The sequence below is a fragment of the Pseudorca crassidens genome, chromosome 19 (assembly GCF_039906515.1).
Source record: "Pseudorca crassidens isolate mPseCra1 chromosome 19, mPseCra1.hap1, whole genome shotgun sequence".
NCBI classification, from domain to species: domain Eukaryota; kingdom Metazoa; phylum Chordata; class Mammalia; order Artiodactyla; family Delphinidae; genus Pseudorca; species Pseudorca crassidens.
The window spans coordinates 24,324,837-24,349,501 of record NC_090314.1 but is presented as its reverse complement, the minus strand read 5'-3'; the positions used below and the strand labels follow the sequence as shown (position 1 = coordinate 24,349,501).

General features: G+C 68.1%; 12 non-coding genes across 12 annotated transcripts; all 12 read left to right on the top strand.

The window, feature by feature from the left end:
• Window positions 1–841: 841 nt before the first annotated feature.
• On the top strand, window positions 842–960 carry LOC137214073 (5S ribosomal RNA). The gene has a single exon (XR_010938687.1). It is a non-coding gene; the product is annotated as a 5S ribosomal RNA (ribosomal RNA).
• Window positions 961–3,653: 2,693 nt separating this feature from the next.
• Window positions 3,654–3,772, top strand: LOC137214072 (5S ribosomal RNA). Its single transcript, XR_010938686.1, has one exon. It is a non-coding gene; the product is annotated as a 5S ribosomal RNA (ribosomal RNA).
• A 2,693-nt stretch (window positions 3,773–6,465) lies between these two features.
• On the top strand, window positions 6,466–6,584 carry LOC137214070 (5S ribosomal RNA). Its single transcript, XR_010938685.1, has one exon. It is a non-coding gene; the product is annotated as a 5S ribosomal RNA (ribosomal RNA).
• Window positions 6,585–7,521: 937 nt separating this feature from the next.
• On the top strand, window positions 7,522–7,640 carry LOC137214069 (5S ribosomal RNA). The gene has a single exon (XR_010938684.1). It is a non-coding gene; the product is annotated as a 5S ribosomal RNA (ribosomal RNA).
• A 2,702-nt stretch (window positions 7,641–10,342) lies between these two features.
• On the top strand, window positions 10,343–10,461 carry LOC137214068 (5S ribosomal RNA). The gene has a single exon (XR_010938683.1). It is a non-coding gene; the product is annotated as a 5S ribosomal RNA (ribosomal RNA).
• A 937-nt stretch (window positions 10,462–11,398) lies between these two features.
• Window positions 11,399–11,517, top strand: LOC137214067 (5S ribosomal RNA). Its single transcript, XR_010938682.1, has one exon. It is a non-coding gene; the product is annotated as a 5S ribosomal RNA (ribosomal RNA).
• A 2,693-nt stretch (window positions 11,518–14,210) lies between these two features.
• Window positions 14,211–14,329, top strand: LOC137214066 (5S ribosomal RNA). Its single transcript, XR_010938681.1, has one exon. It is a non-coding gene; the product is annotated as a 5S ribosomal RNA (ribosomal RNA).
• Window positions 14,330–15,266: 937 nt separating this feature from the next.
• On the top strand, window positions 15,267–15,385 carry LOC137214065 (5S ribosomal RNA). Its single transcript, XR_010938680.1, has one exon. It is a non-coding gene; the product is annotated as a 5S ribosomal RNA (ribosomal RNA).
• Window positions 15,386–18,087: 2,702 nt separating this feature from the next.
• On the top strand, window positions 18,088–18,206 carry LOC137214063 (5S ribosomal RNA). Its single transcript, XR_010938678.1, has one exon. It is a non-coding gene; the product is annotated as a 5S ribosomal RNA (ribosomal RNA).
• Window positions 18,207–19,143: 937 nt separating this feature from the next.
• Window positions 19,144–19,262, top strand: LOC137214062 (5S ribosomal RNA). Its single transcript, XR_010938677.1, has one exon. It is a non-coding gene; the product is annotated as a 5S ribosomal RNA (ribosomal RNA).
• A 2,700-nt stretch (window positions 19,263–21,962) lies between these two features.
• LOC137214061 (5S ribosomal RNA) lies at window positions 21,963–22,081 on the top strand. Its single transcript, XR_010938676.1, has one exon. It is a non-coding gene; the product is annotated as a 5S ribosomal RNA (ribosomal RNA).
• A 937-nt stretch (window positions 22,082–23,018) lies between these two features.
• On the top strand, window positions 23,019–23,137 carry LOC137214060 (5S ribosomal RNA). The gene has a single exon (XR_010938675.1). It is a non-coding gene; the product is annotated as a 5S ribosomal RNA (ribosomal RNA).
• Window positions 23,138–24,665: the final 1,528 nt, after the last annotated feature.

Sequence of the window (24,665 nt, the reverse complement as noted above, 5' to 3'; positions counted from 1 at the left end):
CAGGCCCCTCCCACCACGGCGCGCGCCGGCGGGGGCGCTCCCCGCCGGCCCGGCCGGCCAGGCGGCCAGAAGGCGGCCCTGGAAGGCAGCCGCACCCCAGACGCTCCCGGGGTGGCTGGCCCAGACCCAGACTCCGCCGCGGGCCCAGTGGCCGTCCTTTCGGCCCGCGAGCCCCTCGACCTGCACCTGGCCGCCCCCACCGGCGCCTAGCCCCGGCGCCGCCATCTGTGTGCCGGTGTGTCCCTCCACAGCTCCCTCCGACAAAAGCCCCGCCCCACCACCACCCCGCCCCTCTGGCGTGTCACCGCGGTTGGGTGCTGGAGCGGGATCGAGGGCAGGGGCCGCTTCCCCGGGCCTGCCGGCCACCAGGGGCGGGGTCCTGAGCTCGGCGGGGGGTGTGGGGGCAAGGGTGGCCTTGCCGGGGCTGAGGGGCCGTGGCGACTCAATGGTGGCTCCCGGTGGCTTCGGGCCGGCTGCTGTCAGGCAGGAGGGCCGGCCCGGGCTGCGGCCGGGCTGCGCCTAGCTCCGCGTGGGCGGGCAGGACCGATGCCCAAGGGACCACGGGCCCCGGGGCCTGAAGCCTCCGGGGCCACGTCCCTGTGAGCGACGTGCGGGATCTTGGGCGGGGCGCCAAGCGCCGAAGGGTTTGCTGGGTCACGGCCACCCTGGGCTGGGAGGTGGTCGCCAAACCCTCCGCCGCCGCCCGATACCCGAGACCTCCGTTCCCCCTGCCTGGGCGGGCGAGGGGGCCCTGCCGGGGCGGGCCGGCCGCCAGGCTGGCGTTAAGGCGCCAGCGCCAGCGAAACTGGGCCTCAAGAGGCAGCCGTCGGCCCCCGCCCCCGTCTACGGCCATACCACCCTGAACGCGCCCGATCTCGTCTGATCTCGGAAGCTAAGCAGGGTCGGGCCTGGTTAGTACTTGGATGGGAGACCGCCTGGGAATACCGGGTGCTGTAGGCTTTTTGCCTCCCGCTCCGCCCGCCTTCTCCTTTACTCGCCCGCGGCGGGGGGGCCGCCGGCTCCGCCCCCGCCGAGCCCCGCTGCAGGCAGTAGTCAAGGTGGTTTACCTGCCCGAGCAGGAAGTTTGGGCGATGGCAGAAGTGGGAAGAAACTCTTGAGCGCAGGTTCTTGGGATCCACGGAGCAGCGCATGCACATGCGATGGGTGCCTACACAGCTGGCTTGCTTGTCTGTGGGGAAAGGCGAGATGGGTCAGGGCCTGGGTTCCTGAGGGGCTGAGAATCAAGGCAGGGATAGAAGAAAGGGGACAGGCCCACATCTCCTGAACCCACGCCGGCGCCCACTCACCTTTGTGGAAAATACGATTGAAAAGTGCCCGCAAGAATCTCTTCAGATGCCTCCAGAGTTGAGGGAAGAAGGGGAGGGGGGAGGCCGGGAGCAGGGTGAGCCCTGAAATCCAACCCTTGTCCTGTCACACCCCAGCAGCCCTCCCACCTCAGCCCCTTCAAGACCCCAGGGCTCCCCCAACCGCGCTGCACAGATCCTGCCCTGACCATAGTCACCATGTTGATCCCCACGTTGAGCAAGATGAAGCTGACCGGGATCAGAAGAATTGAGTATCCTTGCTCCTGGCATTTCCTGGGGATGGGGCCAGTGAACGGCTCGGCTCGGTAGTAGTTTCGCTCACCCATGGCCGTTGGTCCCAGGACTGCCTGGGCCCTCTGCCCTCCAGTTTTAACTGGGAGCCAGACTGGGTCATAATGGGGCAGGTGGTGAGGTCACAGTGAGGGAGGGGGATGAAAAGGAGGGCCCAGAGTGGCATTCCCTGGTAACCAGGGTCAGGTAAGCTGAGCCTGGACAGTCAAACAGGGCCTGGTGGCCGGCATACATCCCCTCGAGCGGTCATTCATTCGCTCACCGCCCGCTGACTCACTTGTTCAAATGACACATTGCGTCTCTTGGCCCCTCTTGAGACTAGGAAGACCTCGGCCTCAGAGGCCTGCTGAAGGCCTGGCTGGAGTCCAGAGCCTCAGCCTTCTTCATGCCCTTCACTGGGCCTGGAGCTGGACCTGCCCAGATGTGGAATCTCCCAGTTTGGAAGCAACGTCTTGTATGAGGCTCTCTGTGGACAGGGACAGCTGAGACACAGAGGAGGTGCCCAGAGACCAGGGGTTTGGAGTCTGCAGCTGCAGATGTACTTAGTGCATGGTATAGGACCAGGAGGGGCCTGCTGGCAGAACTGTGGCCACTAAACCAAAGGGACCCTCAGGCCAAGAAGGGGACACTGGCTTCTTATTGCAGGAAGCCAAGCGCAGGGACCCAGGCTGGCAGAAGGAGTGGCGCTTCCAAGCCACAGACCACCAATGTTTCCTGGACTCTGGCGCTCTTTATTCCTCTCTCCATGCCCTGCCGCCCCCTGCCCCTGCCCCCATTTGCTGCTGGTAAGTTCATTTTCCCAGTCTGGCTCCCGTGCAGAGAGGGCCTGGAGGCCGAGGTGGAAGGTAGCAGCGAGTTGGCCCGCGCTTGGCCCTCCTGCGGTTGCCGCTTCAGCACCAGACTGTGATACACCTGGTAGTTGGCATTGCCTCCCGGGTTCCGGCTGAGTGGCATGAAGGTGGGCGGGGGTGGAGGGTGCTCGGTAGCCTGGACGTCGGGCAGGAGGTGAGAGGGGCGGAGGAGCAGCGCTGAGCTGGGAGCCGGGGCACGCTGGTCCGAGGCCTCGGCCAGTACCGTGAGGGAGGCGGAGGTGGCCACAGGGCGCCGCAAGGGCAGGATCTCAGCCCATTCGGCCAGCGGGTGCCGCACCTCGTGGGGATCGCGGGAGTAATCCAAGTGTCCCGTGGAGGGATGCAGGCTGCGGTTGGACTCGCTGTGAGCACAGCTGGGGAGGCTACGTCTGTGGGCCGGTGGGGTGTCGCGCTACCAGGCTTCGGGCCGGTAGACCCGAGGCACCAGAGCGGATGGAGGCTCAGAGCCCTCCAGACCCAGACTCCGCCATGGGCCCAGTTGCCGTCATTTCGGCCCGCGAGCCCCTCGACCTGCACCTGGCCGCCCCCACCGGCGCCCAGCCCCGGCGCCGCCACCTGTGTGCCGGTGTGTCCCTCCACAGCTCCCTCCGACAAAAGCCCCCCCACACCCCGCCCCTGTGGCGTGTCACCGGGGCCGGGTGCGGGAGCGGGATCGAGGGCAGGGGCCGCTTCCCCGGGCCTGCCGGCCACCAGGGGCGGGGTCCTGAGCTCGGCGGGGGGTGTGGGGGCAAGGGTGGCCTTGCCGGGGCTGAGGGGCCGTGGCGACTCAATGGTGGCTCCCGGTGGCTTCGGGCCGGCTGCTGTCAGGCAGGAGGGCCGGCCCGGGCTGCGGCCGGGCTGCGCCTAGCTCCGCGTGGGCGGGCAGGACCGATGCCCAAGGGACCACGGGCCCCGGGGCCTGAAGCCTCCGGGGCCACGTCCCTGTGAGCGACGTGCGGGATCTTGGGCGGGGCGCCAAGCGCCGAAGGGTTTGCTGGGTCACGGCCACCCTGGGCTGGGAGGTGGTCGCCAAACCCTCCGCCGCCGCCCGATACCCGAGACCTCCGTTCCCCCTGCCTGGGCGGGCGAGGGGGCCCTGCCGGGGCGGGCCGGCCGCCAGGCTGGCGTTAAGGCGCCAGCGCCAGCGAAACTGGGCCTCAAGAGGCAGCCGTCGGCCCCCGCCCCCGTCTACGGCCATACCACCCTGAACGCGCCCGATCTCGTCTGATCTCGGAAGCTAAGCAGGGTCGGGCCTGGTTAGTACTTGGATGGGAGACCGCCTGGGAATACCGGGTGCTGTAGGCTTTTTGCCTCCCGCTCCGCCCGCCTTCTCCTTTACTCGCCCGCGGCGCGGGGGCCGCCGGCTCCGCCCCCGCCGAGCCCCGCTGCAGGCAGTAGTCAAGGTGGTTTACCTGCCCGAGCAGGAAGCTTGGGCGATGGCAGAAGTGGGAAGAAACTCTTGAGCGCAGGTTCTTGGGATCCACGGAGCAGCGCATGCACATGCGATGGGTGCCTACACAGCTGGCTTGCTTGTCTGTGGGGAAAGGCGAGATGGGTCAGGGCCTGGGTTCCTGAGGGGCTGAGAATCAAGGCAGGGATAGAAGAAAGGGGACAGGCCCACATCTCCTGAACCCACGCCGGCGCCCACTCACCTTTGTGGAAAATACGATTGAAAAGTGCCCGCAAGAATCTCTTCAGATGCCTCCAGAGTTGAGGGAAGAAGGGGAGGGGGGAGGCCGGGAGCAGGGTGAGCCCTGAAATCCAACCCTTGTCCTGTCACACCCCAGCAGCCCTCCCACCTCAGCCCCTTCAAGACCCCAGGGCTCCCCCAACCGCGCTGCACAGATCCTGCCCTGACCATAGTCACCATGTTGATCCCCACGTTGAGCAAGATGAAGCTGACCGGGATCAGAAGAATTGAGTATCCTTGCTCCTGGCATTTCCTGGGGATGGGGCCAGTGAACGGCTCAGCTCGGTAGTAGTTTCGCTCACCCATGGCCGTTGGTCCCAGGACTGCCTGGGCCCTCTGCCCTCCAGTTTTAACTGGGAGCCAGACTGGGTCATAATGGGGCAGGTGGTGAGGTCACAGTGAGGGAGGGGGATGAAAAGGAGGGCCCAGAGTGGCATTCCCTGGTAACCAGGGTCAGGTAAGCTGAGCCTGGACAGTCAAACAGGGCCTGGTGGCCGGCATACATCCCCTCGAGCGGTCATTCATTCGCTCACCGCCCGCTGACTCACTTGTTCAAATGACACATTGCGTCTCTTGGCCCCTCTTGAGACTAGGAAGACCTCGGCCTCAGAGGCCTGCTGAAGGCCTGGCTGGAGTCCAGAGCCTCAGCCTTCTTCATGCCCTTCACTGGGCCTGGAGCTGGACCTGCCCAGATGTGGAATCTCCCAGTTTGGAAGCAACGTCTTGTATGAGGCTCTCTGTGGACAGGGACAGCTGAGACACAGAGGAGGTGCCCAGAGACCAGGGGTTTGGAGTCTGCAGCTGCAGATGTACTTAGTGCATGGTATAGGACCAGGAGGGGCCTGCTGGCAGAACTGTGGCCACTAAACCAAAGGGACCCTCAGGCCAAGAAGGGGACACTGGCTTCTTATTGCAGGAAGCCAAGCGCAGGGACCCAGGCTGGCAGAAGGAGTGGCGCTTCCAAGCCACAGACCACCAATGTTTCCTGGACTCTGGCGCTCTTTATTCCTGTCTCCATGCCCTGCCGCCCCCTGCCCCTGCCCCCATTTGCTGCTGGTAAGTTCATTTTCCCAGTCTGGCTCCCGTGCAGAGAGGGCCTGGAGGCCGAGGTGGAAGGTAGCAGCGAGTTGGCCCGCGCTTGGCCCTCCTGCGGTTGCCGCTTCAGCACCAGACTGTCATACACCTGGTAGTTGGCATTGCCTCCCGGGTTCCGGCTGAGTGGCATGAAGGTGGGCGGGGGTGGAGGGTGCTCGGTAGCCTGGACGTCGGGCAGGAGGTGAGAGGGGCGGAGGAGCAGTGCTGAGCTGGGAGCCGGGGCCCGCTGGTCCGAGGCCTCGGCCAGTACCGTGAGGGAGGCGGAGGTGGCCACAGGGCGCCGCAAGGGCAGGATCTCAGCCCATTCGGTCAGCGGGTGCCGCACCTCGTGGGGATCGCGGGAGTAATCCAAGTGTCCCGTGGAGGGATGCAGGCTGCGGTTGGACTCGCTGTGAGCACAGCTGGGGAGGCTACGTCTGTGGGCCGGTGGGGTGTCGCGCTACCAGGCTTCGGGCCGGTAGACCCGAGGCACCAGAGCGGATGGAGGCTCAGAGCCCTCCAGACCCAGACTCCGCCATGGGCCCAGTTGCCGTCATTTCGGCCCGCGAGCCCCTCGACCTGCACCTGGCCGCCCCCACCGGCGCCCAGCCCCGGCGCCGCCACCTGTGTGCCGGTGTGTCCCTCCACAGCTCCCTCCGACAAAAGCCCCCCCACACCCCGCCCCTGTGGCGTGTCACCGGGGCCGGGTGCGGGAGCGGGATCGAGGGCAGGGGCCGCTTCCCCGGGCCTGCCGGCCACCAGGGGCGGGGTCCTGAGCTCGGCGGGGGGTGTGGGGGCAAGGGTGGCCTTGCCGGGGCTGAGGGGCCGTGGCGACTCAATGGTGGCTCCCGGTGGCTTCGGGCCGGCTGCTGTCGGGCAGGAGGGCCGGCCCGGGCTGCGGCCGGGCTGCGCCTAGCGCCGCGTGGGCGGGCAGGGCCGATGCCCAAGGGACCGCGGGCCCCGGGCCCTGAAGCCTCCGGGGCCACGTCCCTGTGAGCGACGTGCGGGATCTTGGGCGGGGCGCCAAGCGCCGAAGGGTTTGCTGGGTCACGGCCGCCCTGGGCTGGGAGGTGGTCGCCAAACCCTCCGCCGCCGCCCGATACCCGAGACCTCCGTTCCCCCTGCCTGGGCGGGCGAGGGGGCCCTGTCGGGGCGGGCCGGCTGCCAGGCTGGCGTTAAGGCGCCAGCGCCAGCGAAACTGGGCCTCAAGAGGCAGCCGTCGGCCCCCGCCCCCGTCTACGGCCATACCACCCTGAACGCGCCCGATCTCGTCTGATCTCGGAAGCTAAGCAGGGTCGGGCCTGGTTAGTACTTGGATGGGAGACCGCCTGGGAATACCGGGTGCTGTAGGCTTTTTGCCTCCCGCTCCGCCCGCCTTCTCCTTTACTCGCCCGCGGCGGGGGCCGCCGGCTCCGCCCCCGCCGGGCCCCGCTGCAGGCCCCACCTCCTCAGGCCCCTCCCACCACGGCGCGCGCCGGCGGGGGCGCTCCCCGCCGGCCCGGCCGGCCAGGCGGCCAGAAGGCGGCCCTGGAAGGCAGCCGCACCCCAGACGCTCCCGGGGTGGCTGGCCCGGACCCAGACTCCGCCGCGGGCCCAGTGGCCGTCCTTTCGGCCCGCGAGCCCCTCGACCTGCATCTGGCCGCCCCCACCGGCGCCCAGCCCCGGCGCCGCCACCTGTGTGCCTGTGTGTCCCTCCACAGCTCCCTCCGACAAAAGCCCCGCCCCACCACCACCCCGCCCCTCTGGCGTGTCACCGCGGTTGGGTGCGGGAGCGGGATCGAGGGCAGGGGCCGCTTCCCCGGGCCTGCCGGCCACCAGGGGCGGGGTCCTGAGCTCGGCGGGGGGTGTGGGGGCAAGGGTGGCCTTGCCGGGGCAGAGGGGCCGTGGCGACTCAATGGTGGCTCCCGGTGGCTTCGGGCCGGCTGCTGTCGGGCAGGAGGGCCGGCTCGGGCTGCGGCCGGGCTGCGCCTAGCGCCGCGTGGGCGGGCAGGACCGATGCCCAAGGGACCGCGGGCCCCGGGCCCTGAAGCCTCCGGGGCCACGTCCCTGTGAGCGACGTGCGGGATCTTGGGCGGGGCGCCAAGCGCCGAAGGGTTTGCTGGGTCACGGCCGCCCTGGGCTGGGAGGTGGTCGCCAAACCCTCCGCCGCCGCCCGATACCCGAGACCTCCGTTCCCCCTGCCTGGGCGGGCGAGGGGGCCCTGCCGGGGCGGGCCGGCCGCCAGGCTGGCGTTAAGGCGCCAGCGCCAGCGAAACTGGGCCTCAAGAGGCAGCCGTCGGCCCCCGCCCCCGTCTACGGCCATACCACCCTGAACGCGCCCGATCTCGTCTGATCTCGGAAGCTAAGCAGGGTCGGGCCTGGTTAGTACTTGGATGGGAGACCGCCTGGGAATACCGGGTGCTGTAGGCTTTTTGCCTCCCGCTCCGCCCGCCTTCTCCTTTACTCGCCCGCGGCGGGGGGGCCGCCGGCTCCGCCCCCGCCGAGCCCCGCTGCAGGCAGTAGTCAAGGTGGTTTACCTGCCCGAGCAGGAAGCTTGGGCGACGGCAGAAGTGGGAAGAAACTCTTGAGCACAGGTTCTTGGGATCCACGGAGCAGCGCATGCACATGCCATGGGTGCCTACACAGCTGGCTTGCTTGTCTGTGGGGAAAGGCGAGATGGGTCAGGGCCTGGGTTCCTGAGGGGCTGAGAATCAAGGCAGGGATAGAAGAAAGGGGACAGGCCCACATCCCCTGAACCCACGCCGGCGCCCACTCACCTTTGTGGAAAATACGATTGAAAAGTGCCCGCAAGAATCTCTTCAGATGCCTCCAGAGTTGAGGGAAGAAGGGGAGGGGGGAGGCCGGGAGCAGGGTGAGCCCTGAAATCCAACCCTTGTCCTGTCACACCCCAGCAGCCCTCCCACCTCAGCCCCTTCAAGACCCCAGGGCTCCCCCAACCGCGCTGCACAGATCCTGCCCTGACCATAGTCACCATGTTGATCCCCACGTTGAGCAAGATGAAGCTGACCGGGATCAGAAGAATTGAGTATCCTTGCTCCTGGCATTTCCTGGGGATGGGGCCAGTGAACGGCTCGGCTCGGTAGTAGTTTCGCTCACCCATGGCCGTTGGTCCCAGGACTGCCTGGGCCCTCTGCCCTCCAGTTTTAACTGGGAGCCAGACTGGGTCATAATGGGGCAGGTGGTGAGGTCACAGTGAGGGAGGGGGATGAAAAGGAGGGCCCAGAGTGGCATTCCCTGGTAACCAGGGTCAGGTAAGCTGAGCCTGGACAGTCAAACAGGGCCCGGTGGCCGGCATACATCCCCTCGAGCGGTCACTCATTCGCTCACCGCCCGCTGACTCACTTGTTCAAATGACACATTGCGTCTCTTGGCCCCTCTTGAGACTAGGAAGACCTTGGCCTCAGAGGCCTGCTGAAGGCCTGGCTGGAGTCCAGAGCCTCAGCCTTCTTCATGCCCTTCACTGGGCCTGGAGCTGGACCTGCCCAGATGTGGAACCTCCCAGTTTGGAAGCAACGTCTTGTATGAGGCTCTCTGTGGACAGGGACAGCTGAGACACAGAGGAGGTGCCCAGAGACCAGGGGTTTGGAGTCTGCAGCTGCAGATGTACTTAGTGCATGGTATAGGACCAGGAGGGGCCTGCTGGCAGAACTGTGGCCACTAAACCAAAGGGACCCTCAGGCCAAGAAGGGGACACTGGCTTCTTATTGCAGGAAGCCAAGCGCAGGGACCCAGGCTGGCAGAAGGAGTGGCGCTTCCAAGCCACAGACCACCAATGTTTCCTGGACTCTGGAGCTCTTTATTCCTCTCTCCATGCCCTGCCGCCCCCTGCCCCTGCCCCCATTTGCTGCTGGTAAGTTCATTTTCCCAGTCTGGCTCCCGTGCAGAGAGGGCCTGGAGGCCGAGGTGGAAGGTAGCAGCGAGTTGGCCCGCGCTTGGCCCTCCTGCGGTTGCCGCTTCAGCACCAGACTGTCATACACACCTGGTAGTTGGCATTGCCTCCCGGGTTCCGGCTGAGTGGCATGAAGGTGGGCGGGGGTGGAGGGTGCTCGGTAGCCTGGACGTCGGGCAGGAGGTGAGAGGGGCGGAGGAGCAGCGCTGAGCTGGGAGCCGGGGCCCGCTGGTCCGAGGCCTCGGCCAGTACCGTGAGGGAGGCGGAGGTGGCCACAGGGCGCCGCAAGGGCAGGATCTCAGCCCATTCGGCCAGCGGGTGCCGCACCTCGTGGGGATCGCGGGAGTAATCCAAGTGTCCCGTGGAGGGATGCAGGCTGCGGTTGGACTCGCTGTGAGCACAGCTGGGGAGGCTACGTCTGTGGGCCGGTGGGGTGTCGCGCTACCAGGCGTCGGGCCGGTAGACCCGAGGCACCAGAGCGGATGGAGGCTCAGAGCCCTCCAGACCCAGACTCCGCCATGGGCCCAGTTGCTGTCCTTTTGGCCCGCGAGCCCCTCGACCTGCACCTGGCCGCCCCCACCGGCGCCCAGCCCCGGCGCCGCCACCTGTGTGCCTGTGTGTCCCTCCACAGCTCCCTCCGACAAAAGCCCCGCCCCACCACCACCCCGCCCCTCTGGCGTGTCACCGCGGTTGGGTGCGGGAGCGGGATCGAGGGCAGGGGCCGCTTCCCCGGGCCTGCCGGCCACCAGGGGCGGGGTCCTGAGCTCGGCGGGGGGTGTGGGGGCAAGGGTGGCCTTGCCGGGGCAGAGGGGCCGTGGCGACTCAATGGTGGCTCCCGGTGGCTTCGGGCCGGCTGCTGTCGGGCAGGAGGGCCGGCCCGGGCTGCGGCCGGGCTGCGCCTAGCGCCGCGTGGGCGGGCAGGACCGATGCCCAAGGGACCGCGGGCCCCGGGCCCTGAAGCCTCCGGGGCCACGTCCCTGTGAGCGACGTGCGGGATCTTGGGCGGGGCGCCAAGCGCCGAAGGGTTTGCTGGGTCACGGCCGCCCTGGGCTGGGAGGTGGTCGCCAAACCCTCCGCCGCCGCCCGATACCCGAGACCTCCGTTCCCCCTTCCTGGGCGGGCGAGGGGGCCCTGCCGGGGCGGGCCGGCCGCCAGGCTGGCGTTAAGGCGCCAGCGCCAGCGAAACCGGGCCTCAAGAGGCCGCCCGCGGCCCCCCGCCCCCGTCTACGGCCATACCACCCTGAACGCGCCCGATCTCGTCTGATCTCGGAAGCTAAGCAGGGTCGGGCCTGGTTAGTACTTGGATGGGAGACCGCCTGGGAATACCGGGTGCTGTAGGCTTTTTGCCTCCCGCTCCGCCCGCCTTCTCCTTTACTCGCCCGCGGCGGGGGCCGCCGGCTCCGCCCCCGCCGGGCCCCGCTGCAGGACCCACCTCCTCAGGCCCCTCCCACCATGGCGCGCGCCGGCGGGGGCGCTCCCCGCCGGCCCGGCCGGCCAGGCGGCCAGAAGGCGGCCCTGGAAGGCAGCCGCACCCCAGACGCTCCCGGGGTGGCTGGCCCAGACCCAGACTCCGCCGCGGGCCCAGTGGCCGTCCTTTCGGCCCGCGAGCCCCTCGACCTGCACCTGGCCGCCCCCACCGGCGCCTAGCCCCGGCGCCGCCATCTGTGTGCCGGTGTGTCCCTCCACAGCTCCCTCCGACAAAAGCCCCGCCCCACCACCACCCCGCCCCTCTGGCGTGTCACCGCGGTTGGGTGCTGGAGCGGGATCGAGGGCAGGGGCCGCTTCCCCGGGCCTGCCGGCCACCAGGGGCGGGGTCCTGAGCTCGGCGGGGGGTGTGGGGGCAAGGGTGGCCTTGCCGGGGCTGAGGGGCCGTGGCGACTCAATGGTGGCTCCCGGTGGCTTCGGGCCGGCTGCTGTCAGGCAGGAGGGCCGGCCCGGGCTGCGGCCGGGCTGCGCCTAGCTCCGCGTGGGCGGGCAGGACCGATGCCCAAGGGACCACGGGCGCCGGGGCTTGAAGCCTCCGGGGCCACGTCCCTGTGAGCGACGTGCGGGATCTTGGGCGGGGCGCCAAGCGCCGAAGGGTTTGCTGGGTCACGGCCGCCCTGGGCTGGGAGGTGGTCGCCAAACCCTCCGCCGCCGCCCGATACCCGAGACCTCCGTTCCCCCTGCCTGGGCGGGCGAGGGGGCCCTGCCGGGGCGGGCCGGCCGCCAGGCTGGCGTTAAGGCGCCAGCGCCAGCGAAACTGGGCCTCAAGAGGCAGCCGTCGGCCCCCGCCCCCGTCTACGGCCATACCACCCTGAACGCGCCCGATCTCGTCTGATCTCGGAAGCTAAGCAGGGTCGGGCCTGGTTAGTACTTGGATGGGAGACCGCCTGGGAATACCGGGTGCTGTAGGCTTTTTGCCTCCCGCTCCGCCCGCCTTCTCCTTTACTCGCCCGCGGCGGGGGGGCCGCCGGCTCCGCCCCCGCCGAGCCCCGCTGCAGGCAGTAGTCAAGGTGGTTTACCTGCCCGAGCAGGAAGCTTGGGCGACGGCAGAAGTGGGAAGAAACTCTTGAGCACAGGTTCTTGGGATCCACGGAGCAGCGCATGCACATGCCATGGGTGCCTACACAGCTGGCTTGCTTGTCTGTGGGGAAAGGCGAGATGGGTCAGGGCCTGGGTTCCTGAGGGGCTGAGAATCAAGGCAGGGATAGAAGAAAGGGGACAGGCCCACATCCCCTGAACCCACGCCGGCGCCCACTCACCTTTGTGGAAAATACGATTGAAAAGTGCCCGCAAGAATCTCTTCAGATGCCTCCAGAGTTGAGGGAAGAAGGGGAGGGGGGAGGCCGGGAGCAGGGTGAGCCCTGAAATCCAACCCTTGTCCTGTCACACCCCAGCAGCCCTCCCACCTCAGCCCCTTCAAGACCCCAGGGCTCCCCCAACCGCGCTGCACAGATCCTGCCCTGACCATAGTCACCATGTTGATCCCCACGTTGAGCAAGATGAAGCTGACCGGGATCAGAAGAATTGAGTATCCTTGCTCCTGGCATTTCCTGGGGATGGGGCCAGTGAACGGCTCGGCTCGGTAGTAGTTTCGCTCACCCATGGCCGTTGGTCCCAGGACTGCCTGGGCCCTCTGCCCTCCAGTTTTAACTGGGAGCCAGACTGGGTCATAATGGGGCAGGTGGTGAGGTCACAGTGAGGGAGGGGGATGAAAAGGAGGGCCCAGAGTGGCATTCCCTGGTAACCAGGGTCAGGTAAGCTGAGCCTGGACAGTCAAACAGGGCCTGGTGGCCGGCATACATCCCCTCGAGCGGTCATTCATTCGCTCACCGCCCGCTGACTCACTTGTTCAAATGACACATTGCGTCTCTTGGCCCCTCTTGAGACTAGGAAGACCTCGGCCTCAGAGGCCTGCTGAAGGCCTGGCTGGAGTCCAGAGCCTCAGCCTTCTTCATGCCCTTCACTGGGCCTGGAGCTGGACCTGCCCAGATGTGGAATCTCCCAGTTTGGAAGCAACGTCTTGTATGAGGCTCTCTGTGGACAGGGACAGCTGAGACACAGAGGAGGTGCCCAGAGACCAGGGGTTTGGAGTCTGCAGCTGCAGATGTACTTAGTGCATGGTATAGGACCAGGAGGGGCCTGCTGGCAGAACTGTGGCCACTAAACCAAAGGGACCCTCAGGCCAAGAAGGGGACACTGGCTTCTTATTGCAGGAAGCCAAGCGCAGGGACCCAGGCTGGCAGAAGGAGTGGCGCTTCCAAGCCACAGACCACCAATGTTTCCTGGACTCTGGCGCTCTTTATTCCTGTCTCCATGCCCTGCCGCCCCCTGCCCCTGCCCCCATTTGCTGCTGGTAAGTTCATTTTCCCAGTCTGGCTCCCGTGCAGAGAGGGCCTGGAGGCCGAGGTGGAAGGTAGCAGCGAGTTGGCCCGCGCTTGGCCCTCCTGCGGTTGCCGCTTCAGCACCAGACTGTCATACACCTGGTAGTTGGCATTGCCTCCCGGGTTCCGGCTGAGTGGCATGAAGGTGGGCGGGGGTGGAGGGTGCTCGGTAGCCTGGACGTCGGGCAGGAGGTGAGAGGGGCGGAGGAGCAGCGCTGAGCTGGGAGCCGGGGCCCGCTGGTCCGAGGCCTCGGCCAGTACCGTGAGGGAGGCGGAGGTGGCCACAGGGCGCCGCAAGGGCAGGATCTCAGCCCATTCGGTCAGCGGGTGCCGCACCTCGTGGGGATCGCGGGAGTAATCCAAGTGTCCCGTGGAGGGATGCAGGCTGCGGTTGGACTCGCTGTGAGCACAGCTGGGGAGGCTACGTCTGTGGGCCGGTGGGGTGTCGCGCTACCAGGCTTCGGGCCGGTAGACCCGAGGCACCAGAGCGGATGGAGGCTCAGAGCCCTCCAGACCCAGACTCCGCCATGGGCCCAGTTGCCGTCATTTCGGCCCGCGAGCCCCTCGACCTGCACCTGGCCGCCCCCACCGGCGCCCAGCCCCGGCGCCGCCACCTGTGTGCCGGTGTGTCCCTCCACAGCTCCCTCCGACAAAAGCCCCCCCACACCCCGCCCCTGTGGCGTGTCACCGGGGCCGGGTGCGGGAGCGGGATCGAGGGCAGGGGCCGCTTCCCCGGGCCTGCCGGCCACCAGGGGCGGGGTCCTGAGCTCGGCGGGGGGTGTGGGGGCAAGGGTGGCCTTGCCGGGGCTGAGGGGCCGTGGCGACTCAATGGTGGCTCCCGGTGGCTTCGGGCCGGCTGCTGTCGGGCAGGAGGGCCGGCCCGGGCTGCGGCCGGGCTGCGCCTAGCGCCGCGTGGGCGGGCAGGGCCGATGCCCAAGGGACCGCGGGCCCCGGGCCCTGAAGCCTCCGGGGCCACGTCCCTGTGAGCGACGTGCGGGATCTTGGGCGGGGCGCCAAGCGCCGAAGGGTTTGCTGGGTCACGGCCGCCCTGGGCTGGGAGGTGGTCGCCAAACCCTCCGCCGCCGCCCGATACCCGAGACCTCCGTTCCCCCTGCCTGGGCGGGCGAGGGGGCCCTGTCGGGGCGGGCCGGCTGCCAGGCTGGCGTTAAGGCGCCAGCGCCAGCGAAACTGGGCCTCAAGAGGCAGCCGTCGGCCCCCGCCCCCGTCTACGGCCATACCACCCTGAACGCGCCCGATCTCGTCTGATCTCGGAAGCTAAGCAGGGTCGGGCCTGGTTAGTACTTGGATGGGAGACCGCCTGGGAATACCGGGTGCTGTAGGCTTTTTGCCTCCCGCTCCGCCCGCCTTCTCCTTTACTCGCCCGCGGCGGGGGCCGCCGGCTCCGCCCCCGCCGGGCCCCGCTGCAGGCCCCACCTCCTCAGGCCCCTCCCACCACGGCGCGCGCCGGCGGGGGCGCTCCCCGCCGGCCCGGCCGGCCAGGCGGCCAGAAGGCGGCCCTGGAAGGCAGCCGCACCCCAGACGCTCCCGGGGTGGCTGGCCCGGACCCAGACTCCGCCGCGGGCCCAGTGGCCGTCCTTTCGGCCCGCGAGCCCCTCGACCTGCATCTGGCCGCCCCCACCGGCGCCCAGCCCCGGCGCCGCCACCTGTGTGCCTGTGTGTCCCTCCACAGCTCCCTCCGACAAAAGCCCCGCCCCACCACCACCCCGCCCCTCTGGCGTGTCACCGCGGTTGGGTGCGGGAGCGGGATCGAGGGCAGGGGCCGCTTCCCCGGGCCTGCCGGCCACCAGGGGCGGGGTCCTGAGCTCGGCGGGGGGTGTGGGGGCAAGGGTGGCCTTGCCGGGGCAGAGGGGCCGTGGCGACTCAATGGTGGCTCCCGGTGGCTTCGGGCCGGCTGCTGTCGGGCAGGAGGGCCGGCTCGGGCTGCGGCCGGGCTGCGCCTAGCGCCGCGTGGGCGGGCAGGACCGATGCCCAAGGGACCGCGGGCCCCGGGCCCTGAAGCCTCCGGGGCCACGTCCCTGTGAGCGACGTGCGGGATCTTGGGCGGGGCGCCAAGCGCCGAAGGGTTTGCTGGGTCACGGCCGCCCTGGGCTGGGAGGTGGTCGCCAAACCCTCCGCCGCCGCCCGATACCCGAGACCTCCGTTCCCCCTGCCTGGGCGGGCGAGGGGGCCCTGCCGGGGCGGGCCGGCCGCCAGGCTGGCGTTAAGGCGCCAGCGCCAGCGAAACTGGGCCTCAAGAGGCAGCCGTCGGCCCCCGCCCCCGTCTACGGCCATACCACCCTGAACGCGCCCGATCTCGTCTGATCTCGGAAGCTAAGCAGGGTCGGGCCTGGTTAGTACTTGGATGGGAGACCGCCTGGGAATACCGGGTGCTGTAGGCTTTTTGCCTCCCGCTCCGCCCGCCTTCTCCTTTACTCGCCCGCGGCGGGGGGGCCGCCGGCTCCGCCCCCGCCGAGCCCCGCTGCAGGCAGTAGTCAAGGTGGTTTACCTGCCCGAGCAGGAAGCTTGGGCGACGGCAGAAGTGGGAAGAAACTCTTGAGCACAGGTTCTTGGGATCCACGGAGCAGCGCATGCACATGCCATGGGTGCCTACACAGCTGGCTTGCTTGTCTGTGGGGAAAGGCGAGATGGGTCAGGGCCTGGGTTCCTGAGGGGCTGAGAATCAAGGCAGGGATAGAAGAAAGGGGACAGGCCCACATCCCCTGAACCCACGCCGGCGCCCACTCACCTTTGTGGAAAATACGATTGAAAAGTGCCCGCAAGAATCTCTTCAGATGCCTCCAGAGTTGAGGGAAGAAGGGGAGGGGGGAGGCCGGGAGCAGGGTGAGCCCTGAAATCCAACCCTTGTCCTGTCACACCCCAGCAGCCCTCCCACCTCAGCCCCTTCAAGACCCCAGGGCTCCCCCAACCGCGCTGCACAGATCCTGCCCTGACCATAGTCACCATGTTGATCCCCACGTTGAGCAAGATGAAGCTGACCGGGATCAGAAGAATTGAGTATCCTTGCTCCTGGCATTTCCTGGGGATGGGGCCAGTGAACGGCTCGGCTCGGTAGTAGTTTCGCTCACCCATGGCCGTTGGTCCCAGGACTGCCTGGGCCCTCTGCCCTCCAGTTTTAACTGGGAGCCAGACTGGGTCATAATGGGGCAGGTGGTGAGGTCACAGTGAGGGAGGGGGATGAAAAGGAGGGCCCAGAGTGGCATTCCCTGGTAACCAGGGTCAGGTAAGCTGAGCCTGGACAGTCAAACAGGGCCCGGTGGCCGGCATACATCCCCTCGAGCGGTCACTCATTCGCTCACCGCCCGCTGACTCACTTGTTCAAATGACACATTGCGTCTCTTGGCCCCTCTTGAGACTAGGAAGACCTTGGCCTCAGAGGCCTGCTGAAGGCCTGGCTGGAGTCCAGAGCCTCAGCCTTCTTCATGCCCTTCACTGGGCCTGGAGCTGGACCTGCCCAGATGTGGAACCTCCCAGTTTGGAAGCAACGTCTTGTATGAGGCTCTCTGTGGACAGGGACAGCTGAGACACAGAGGAGGTGCCCAGAGACCAGGGGTTTGGAGTCTGCAGCTGCAGATGTACTTAGTGCATGGTATAGGACCAGGAGGGGCCTGCTGGCAGAACTGTGGCCACTAAACCAAAGGGACCCTCAGGCCAAGAAGGGGACACTGGCTTCTTATTGCAGGAAGCCAAGCGCAGGGACCCAGGCTGGCAGAAGGAGTGGCGCTTCCAAGCCACAGACCACCAATGTTTCCTGGACTCTGGAGCTCTTTATTCCTCTCTCCATGCCCTGCCGCCCCCTGCCCCTGCCCCCATTTGCTGCTGGTAAGTTCATTTTCCCAGTCTGGCTCCCGTGCAGAGAGGGCCTGGAGGCCGAGGTGGAAGGTAGCAGCGAGTTGGCCCGCGCTTGGCCCTCCTGCGGTTGCCGCTTCAGCACCAGACTGTCATACACACCTGGTAGTTGGCATTGCCTCCCGGGTTCCGGCTGAGTGGCATGAAGGTGGGCGGGGGTGGAGGGTGCTCGGTAGCCTGGACGTCGGGCAGGAGGTGAGAGGGGCGGAGGAGCAGCGCTGAGCTGGGAGCCGGGGCCCGCTGGTCCGAGGCCTCGGCCAGTACCGTGAGGGAGGCGGAGGTGGCCACAGGGCGCCGCAAGGGCAGGATCTCAGCCCATTCGGCCAGCGGGTGCCGCACCTCGTGGGGATCGCGGGAGTAATCCAAGTGTCCCGTGGAGGGATGCAGGCTGCGGTTGGACTCGCTGTGAGCACAGCTGGGGAGGCTACGTCTGTGGGCCGGTGGGGTGTCGCGCTACCAGGCGTCGGGCCGGTAGACCCGAGGCACCAGAGCGGATGGAGGCTCAGAGCCCTCCAGACCCAGACTCCGCCATGGGCCCAGTTGCTGTCCTTTTGGCCCGCGAGCCCCTCGACCTGCACCTGGCCGCCCCCACCGGCGCCCAGCCCCGGCGCCGCCACCTGTGTGCCTGTGTGTCCCTCCACAGCTCCCTCCGACAAAAGCCCCGCCCCACCACCACCCCGCCCCTCTGGCGTGTCACCGCGGTTGGGTGCGGGAGCGGGATCGAGGGCAGGGGCCGCTTCCCCGGGCCTGCCGGCCACCAGGGGCGGGGTCCTGAGCTCGGCGGGGGGTGTGGGGGCAAGGGTGGCCTTGCCGGGGCAGAGGGGCCGTGGCGACTCAATGGTGGCTCCCGGTGGCTTCGGGCCGGCTGCTGTCGGGCAGGAGGGCCGGCCCGGGCTGCGGCCGGGCTGCGCCTAGCGCCGCGTGGGCGGGCAGGACCGATGCCCAAGGGACCGCGGGCCCCGGGCCCTGAAGCCTCCGGGGCCACGTCCCTGTGAGCGACGTGCGGGATCTTGGGCGGGGCGCCAAGCGCCGAAGGGTTTGCTGGGTCACGGCCGCCCTGGGCTGGGAGGTGGTCGCCAAACCCTCCGCCGCCGCCCGATACCCGAGACCTCCGTTCCCCCTTCCTGGGCGGGCGAGGGGGCCCTGCCGGGGCGGGCCGGCCGCCAGGCTGGCGTTAAGGCGCCAGCGCCAGCGAAACCGGGCCTCAAGAGGCCGCCCGCGGCCCCCCGCCCCCGTCTACGGCCATACCACCCTGAACGCGCCCGATCTCGTCTGATCTCGGAAGCTAAGCAGGGTCGGGCCTGGTTAGTACTTGGATGGGAGACCGCCTGGGAATACCGGGTGCTGTAGGCTTTTTGCCTCCCGCTCCGCCCGCCTTCTCCTTTACTCGCCCGCGGCGGGGGCCGCCGGCTCCGCCCCCGCCGGGCCCCGCTGCAGGACCCACCTCCTCAGGCCCCTCCCACCACGGCGCGCGCCGGCGGGGGCGCTCCCCGCCGGCCCGGCCGGCCAGGCGGCCAGAAGGCGGCCCTGGAAGGCAGCCGCACCCCAGACGCTCCCGGGGTGGCTGGCCCAGACCCAGACTCCGCCGCGGGCCCAGTGGCCGTCCTTTCGGCCCGCGAGCCCCTCGACCTGCACCTGGCCGCCCCCACCGGCGCCTAGCCCCGGCGCCGCCATCTGTGTGCCGGTGTGTCCCTCCACAGCTCCCTCCGACAAAAGCCCCGCCCCACCACCACCCCGCCCCTCTGGCGTGTCACCGCGGTTGGGTGCTGGAGCGGGATCGAGGGCAGGGGCCGCTTCCCCGGGCCTGCCGGCCACCAGGGGCGGGGTCCTGAGCTCGGCGGGGGGTGTGGGGGCAAGGGTGGCCTTGCCGGGGCTGAGGGGCCGTGGCGACTCAATGGTGGCTCCCGGTGGCTTCGGGCCGGCTGCTGTCAGGCAGGAGGGCCGGCCCGGGCTGCGGCCGGGCTGCGCCTAGCTCCGCGTGGGCGGGCAGGACCGATGCCCAAGGGACCACGGGCGCCGGGGCTTGAAGCCTCCGGGGCCACGTCCCTGTGAGCGACGTGCGGGATCTTGGGCGGGGCGCCAAGCGCCGAAGGGTTTGCTGGGTCACGGCCGCCCTGGGCTGGGAGGTGGTCGCCAAACCCTCCGCCGCCGCCCGATACCCGAGACCTCCGTTCCCCCTGCCTGGGCGGGCGAGGGGGCCCTGCCGGGGCGGGCCGGCCGCCAGGCTGGCGTTAAGGCGCCAGCGCCAGCGAAACTGGGCCTCAAGAGGCAGCCGTCGGCCCCCGCCCCCGTCTACGGCCATACCACCCTGAACGCGCCCGATCTCGTCTGATCTCGGAAGCTAAGCAGGGTCGGGCCTGGTTAGTACTTGGATGGGAGACCGCCTGGGAATACCGGGTGCTGTAGGCTTTTTGCCTCCCGCTCCGCCCGCCTTCTCCTTTACTCGCCCGCGGCGGGGGGGCCGCCGGCTCCGCCCCCGCCGAGCCCCGCTGCAGGCAGTAGTCAAGGTGGTTTACCTGCCCGAGCAGGAAGCTTGGGCGACGGCAGAAGTGGGAAGAAACTCTTGAGCACAGGTTCTTGGGATCCACGGAGCAGCGCATGCACATGCCATGGGTGCCTACACAGCTGGCTTGCTTGTCTGTGGGGAAAGGCGAGATGGGTCAGGGCCTGGGTTCCTGAGGGGCTGAGAATCAAGGCAGGGATAGAAGAAAGGGGACAGGCCCACATCCCCTGAACCCACGCCGGCGCCCACTCACCTTTGTGGAAAATACGATTGAAAAGTGCCCGCAAGAATCTCTTCAGATGCCTCCAGAGTTGAGGGAAGAAGGGGAGGGGGGAGGCCGGGAGCAGGGTGAGCCCTGAAATCCAACCCTTGTCCTGTCACACCCCAGCAGCCCTCCCACCTCAGCCCCTTCAAGACCCCAGGGCTCCCCCAACCGCGCTGCACAGATCCTGCCCTGACCATAGTCACCATGTTGATCCCCACGTTGAGCAAGATGAAGCTGACCGGGATCAGAAGAATTGAGTATCCTTGCTCCTGGCATTTCCTGGGGATGGGGCCAGTGAACGGCTCGGCTCGGTAGTAGTTTCGCTCACCCATGGCCGTTGGTCCCAGGACTGCCTGGGCCCTCTGCCCTCCAGTTTTAACTGGGAGCCAGACTGGGTCATAATGGGGCAGGTGGTGAGGTCACAGTGAGGGAGGGGGATGAAAAGGAGGGCCCAGAGTGGCATTCCCTGGTAACCAGGGTCAGGTAAGCTGAGCCTGGACAGTCAAACAGGGCCCGGTGGCCGGCATACATCCCCTCGAGCGGTCACTCATTCGCTCACCGCCCGCTGACTCACTTGTTCAAATGACACATTGCGTCTCTTGGCCCCTCTTGAGACTAGGAAGACCTTGGCCTCAGAGGCCTGCTGAAGGCCTGGCTGGAGTCCAGAGCCTCAGCCTTCTTCATGCCCTTCACTGGGCCTGGAGCTGGACCTGCCCAGATGTGGAACCTCCCAGTTTGGAAGCAACGTCTTGTATGAGGCTCTCTGTGGACAGGGACAGCTGAGACACAGAGGAGGTGCCCAGAGACCAGGGGTTTGGAGTCTGCAGCTGCAGATGTACTTAGTGCATGGTATAGGACCAGGAGGGGCCTGCTGGCAGAACTGTGGCCACTAAACCAAAGGGACCCTCAGGCCAAGAAGGGGACACTGGCTTCTTATTGCAGGAAGCCAAGCGCAGGGACCCAGGCTGGCAGAAGGAGTGGCGCTTCCAAGCCACAGACCACCAATGTTTCCTGGACTCTGGAGCTCTTTATTCCTCTCTCCATGCCCTGCCGCCCCCTGCCCCTGCCCCCATTTGCTGCTGGTAAGTTCATTTTCCCAGTCTGGCTCCCGTGCAGAGAGGGCCTGGAGGCCGAGGTGGAAGGTAGCAGCGAGTTGGCCCGCGCTTGGCCCTCCTGCGGTTGCCGCTTCAGCACCAGACTGTCATACACCTGGTAGTTGGCATTGCCTCCCGGGTTCCGGCTGAGTGGCATGAAGGTGGGCGGGGGTGGAGGGTGCTCGGTAGCCTGGACGTCGGGCAGGAGGTGAGAGGGGCGGAGGAGCAGCGCTGAGCTGGGAGCCGGGGCCCGCTGGTCCGAGGCCTCGGCCAGTACCGTGAGGGAGGCGGAGGTGGCCACAGGGCGCCGCAAGGGCAGGATCTCAGCCCATTCGGCCAGCGGGTGCCGCACCTCGTGGGGATCGCGGGAGTAATCCAAGTGTCCCGTGGAGGGATGCAGGCTGCGGTTGGACTCGCTGTGAGCACAGCTGGGGAGGCTACGTCTGTGGGCCGGTGGGGTGTCGCGCTACCAGGCGTCGGGCCGGTAGACCCGAGGCACCAGAGCGGATGGAGGCTCAGAGCCCTCCAGACCCAGACTCCGCCATGGGCCCAGTTGCTGTCCTTTTGGCCCGCGAGCCCCTCGACCTGCACCTGGCCGCCCCCACCGGCGCCCAGCCCCGGCGCCGCCACCTGTGTGCCTGTGTGTCCCTCCACAGCTCCCTCCGACAAAAGCCCCGCCCCACCACCACCCCGCCCCTCTGGCGTGTCACCGCGGTTGGGTGCGGGAGCGGGATCGAGGGCAGGGGCCGCTTCCCCGGGCCTGCCGGCCACCAGGGGCGGGGTCCTGAGCTCGGCGGGGGGTGTGGGGGCAAGGGTGGCCTTGCCGGGGCAGAGGGGCCGTGGCGACTCAATGGTGGCTCCCGGTGGCTTCGGGCCGGCTGCTGTCGGGCAGGAGGGCCGGCCCGGGCTGCGGCCGGGCTGCGCCTAGCGCCGCGTGGGCGGGCAGGACCGATGCCCAAGGGACCGCGGGCCCCGGGCCCTGAAGCCTCCGGGGCCACGTCCCTGTGAGCGACGTGCGGGATCTTGGGCGGGGCGCCAAGCGCCGAAGGGTTTGCTGGGTCACGGCCGCCCTGGGCTGGGAGGTGGTCGCCAAACCCTCCGCCGCCGCCCGATACCCGAGACCTCCGTTCCCCCTGCCTGGGCGGGCGAGGGGGCCCTGCCGGGGCGGGCCGGCCGCCAGGCTGGCGTTAAGGCGCCAGCGCCAGCGAAACTGGGCCTCAAGAGGCCGCCCGCGGCCCCCCGCCCCCGTCTACGGCCATACCACCCTGAACGCGCCCGATCTCGTCTGATCTCGGAAGCTAAGCAGGGTCGGGCCTGGTTAGTACTTGGATGGGAGACCGCCTGGGAATACCGGGTGCTGTAGGCTTTTTGCCTCCCGCTCCGCCCGCCTTCTCCTTTACTCGCCCGCGGCGGGGGCCGCCGGCTCCGCCCCCGCCGGGCCCCGCTGCAGGACCCACCTCCTCAGGCCCCTCCCACCACGGCGCGCGCCGGCGGGGGCGCTCCCCGCCGGCCCGGCCGGCCAGGCGGCCAGAAGGCGGCCCTGGAAGGCAGCCGCACCCCAGACGCTCCCGGGGTGGCTGGCCCAGACCCAGACTCCGCCGCGGGCCCAGTGGCCGTCCTTTCGGCCCGCGAGCCCCTCGACCTGCACCTGGCCGCCCCCACCGGCGCCTAGCCCCGGCGCCGCCATCTGTGTGCCGGTGTGTCCCTCCACAGCTCCCTCCGACAAAAGCCCCGCCCCACCACCACCCCGCCCCTCTGGCGTGTCACCGCGGTTGGGTGCTGGAGCGGGATCGAGGGCAGGGGCCGCTTCCCCGGGCCTGCCGGCCACCAGGGGCGGGGTCCTGAGCTCGGCGGGGGGTGTGGGGGCAAGGGTGGCCTTGCCGGGGCTGAGGGGCCGTGGCGACTCAATGGTGGCTCCCGGTGGCTTCGGGCCGGCTGCTGTCAGTCAGGAGGGCCGGCCCGGGCTGCGGCCGGGCTGCGCCTAGCTCCGCGTGGGCGGGCAGGACCGATGCCCAAGGGACCACGGGCGCCGGGGCCTGAAGCCTCCGGGGCCACGTCCCTGTGAGCGACGTGCGGGATCTTGGGCGGGGCGCCAAGCGCCGAAGGGTTTGCTGGGTCACGGCCGCCCTGGGCTGGGAGGTGGTCGCCAAACCCTCCGCCGCCGCCCGATACCCGAGACCTCCGTTCCCCCTGCCTGGGCGGGCGAGGGGGCCCTGCCGGGGCGGGCCGGCCGCCAGGCTGGCGTTAAGGCGCCAGCGCCAGCGAAACTGGGCCTCAAGAGGCAGCCGTCGGCCCCCGCCCCCGTCTACGGCCATACCACCCTGAACGCGCCCGATCTCGTCTGATCTCGGAAGCTAAGCAGGGTCGGGCCTGGTTAGTACTTGGATGGGAGACCGCCTGGGAATACCGGGTGCTGTAGGCTTTTTGCCTCCCCCTCCGCCCGCCTTCTCCTTTACTCGCCCGCGGCGGGGGGGCCGCCGGCTCCGCCCCCGCCGAGCCCCGCTGCAGGCAGTAGTCAAGGTGGTTTACCTGCCCGAGCAGGAAGCTTGGGCGACGGCAGAAGTGGGAAGAAACTCTTGAGCACAGGTTCTTGGGATCCACGGAGCAGCGCATGCACATGCCATGGGTGCCTACACAGCTGGCTTGCTTGTCTGTGGGGAAAGGCGAGATGGGTCAGGGCCTGGGTTCCTGAGGGGCTGAGAATCAAGGCAGGGATAGAAGAAAGGGGACAGGCCCACATCCCCTGAACCCACGCCGGCGCCCACTCACCTTTGTGGAAAATACGATTGAAAAGTGCCCGCAAGAATCTCTTCAGATGCCTCCAGAGTTGAGGGAAGAAGGGGAGGGGGGAGGCCGGGAGCAGGGTGAGCCCTGAAATCCAACCCTTGTCCTGTCACACCCCAGCAGCCCTCCCACCTCAGCCCCTTCAAGACCCCAGGGCTCCCCCAACCGCGCTGCACAGATCCTGCCCTGACCATAGTCACCATGTTGATCCCCACGTTGAGCAAGATGAAGCTGACCGGGATCAGAAGAATTGAGTATCCTTGCTCCTGGCATTTCCTGGGGATGGGGCCAGTGAACGGCTCGGCTCGGTAGTAGTTTCGCTCACCCATGGCCGTTGGTCCCAGGACTGCCTGGGCCCTCTGCCCTCCAGTTTTAACTGGGAGCCAGACTGGGTCATAATGGGGCAGGTGGTGAGGTCACAGTGAGGGAGGGGGATGAAAAGGAGGGCCCAGAGTGGCATTCCCTGGTAACCAGGGTCAGGTAAGCTGAGCCTGGACAGTCAAACAGGGCCCGGTGGCCGGCATACATCCCCTCGAGCGGTCACTCATTCGCTCACTGCCCGCTGACTCACTTGTTCAAATGACACATTGCGTCTCTTGGCCCCTCTTGAGACTAGGAAGACCTTGGCCTCAGAGGCCTGCTGAAGGCCTGGCTGGAGTCCAGAGCCTCAGCCTTCTTCATGCCCTTCACTGGGCCTGGAGCTGGACCTGCCCAGATGTGGAACCTCCCAGTTTGGAAGCAACGTCTTGTATGAGGCTCTCTGTGGACAGGGACAGCTGAGACACAGAGGAGGTGCCCAGAGACCAGGGGTTTGGAGTCTGCAGCTGCAGATGTACTTAGTGCATGGTATAGGACCAGGAGGGGCCTGCTGGCAGAACTGTGGCCACTAAACCAAAGGGACCCTCAGGCCAAGAAGGGGACACTGGCTTCTTATTGCAGGAAGCCAAGCGCAGGGACCCAGGCTGGCAGAAGGAGTGGCGCTTCCAAGCCACAGACCACCAATGTTTCCTGGACTCTGGAGCTCTTTATTCCTCTCTCCATGCCCTGCCGCCCCCTGCCCCTGCCCCCATTTGCTGCTGGTAAGTTCATTTTCCCAGTCTGGCTCCCGTGCAGAGAGGGCCTGGAGGCCGAGGTGGAAGGTAGCAGCGAGTTGGCCCGCGCTTGGC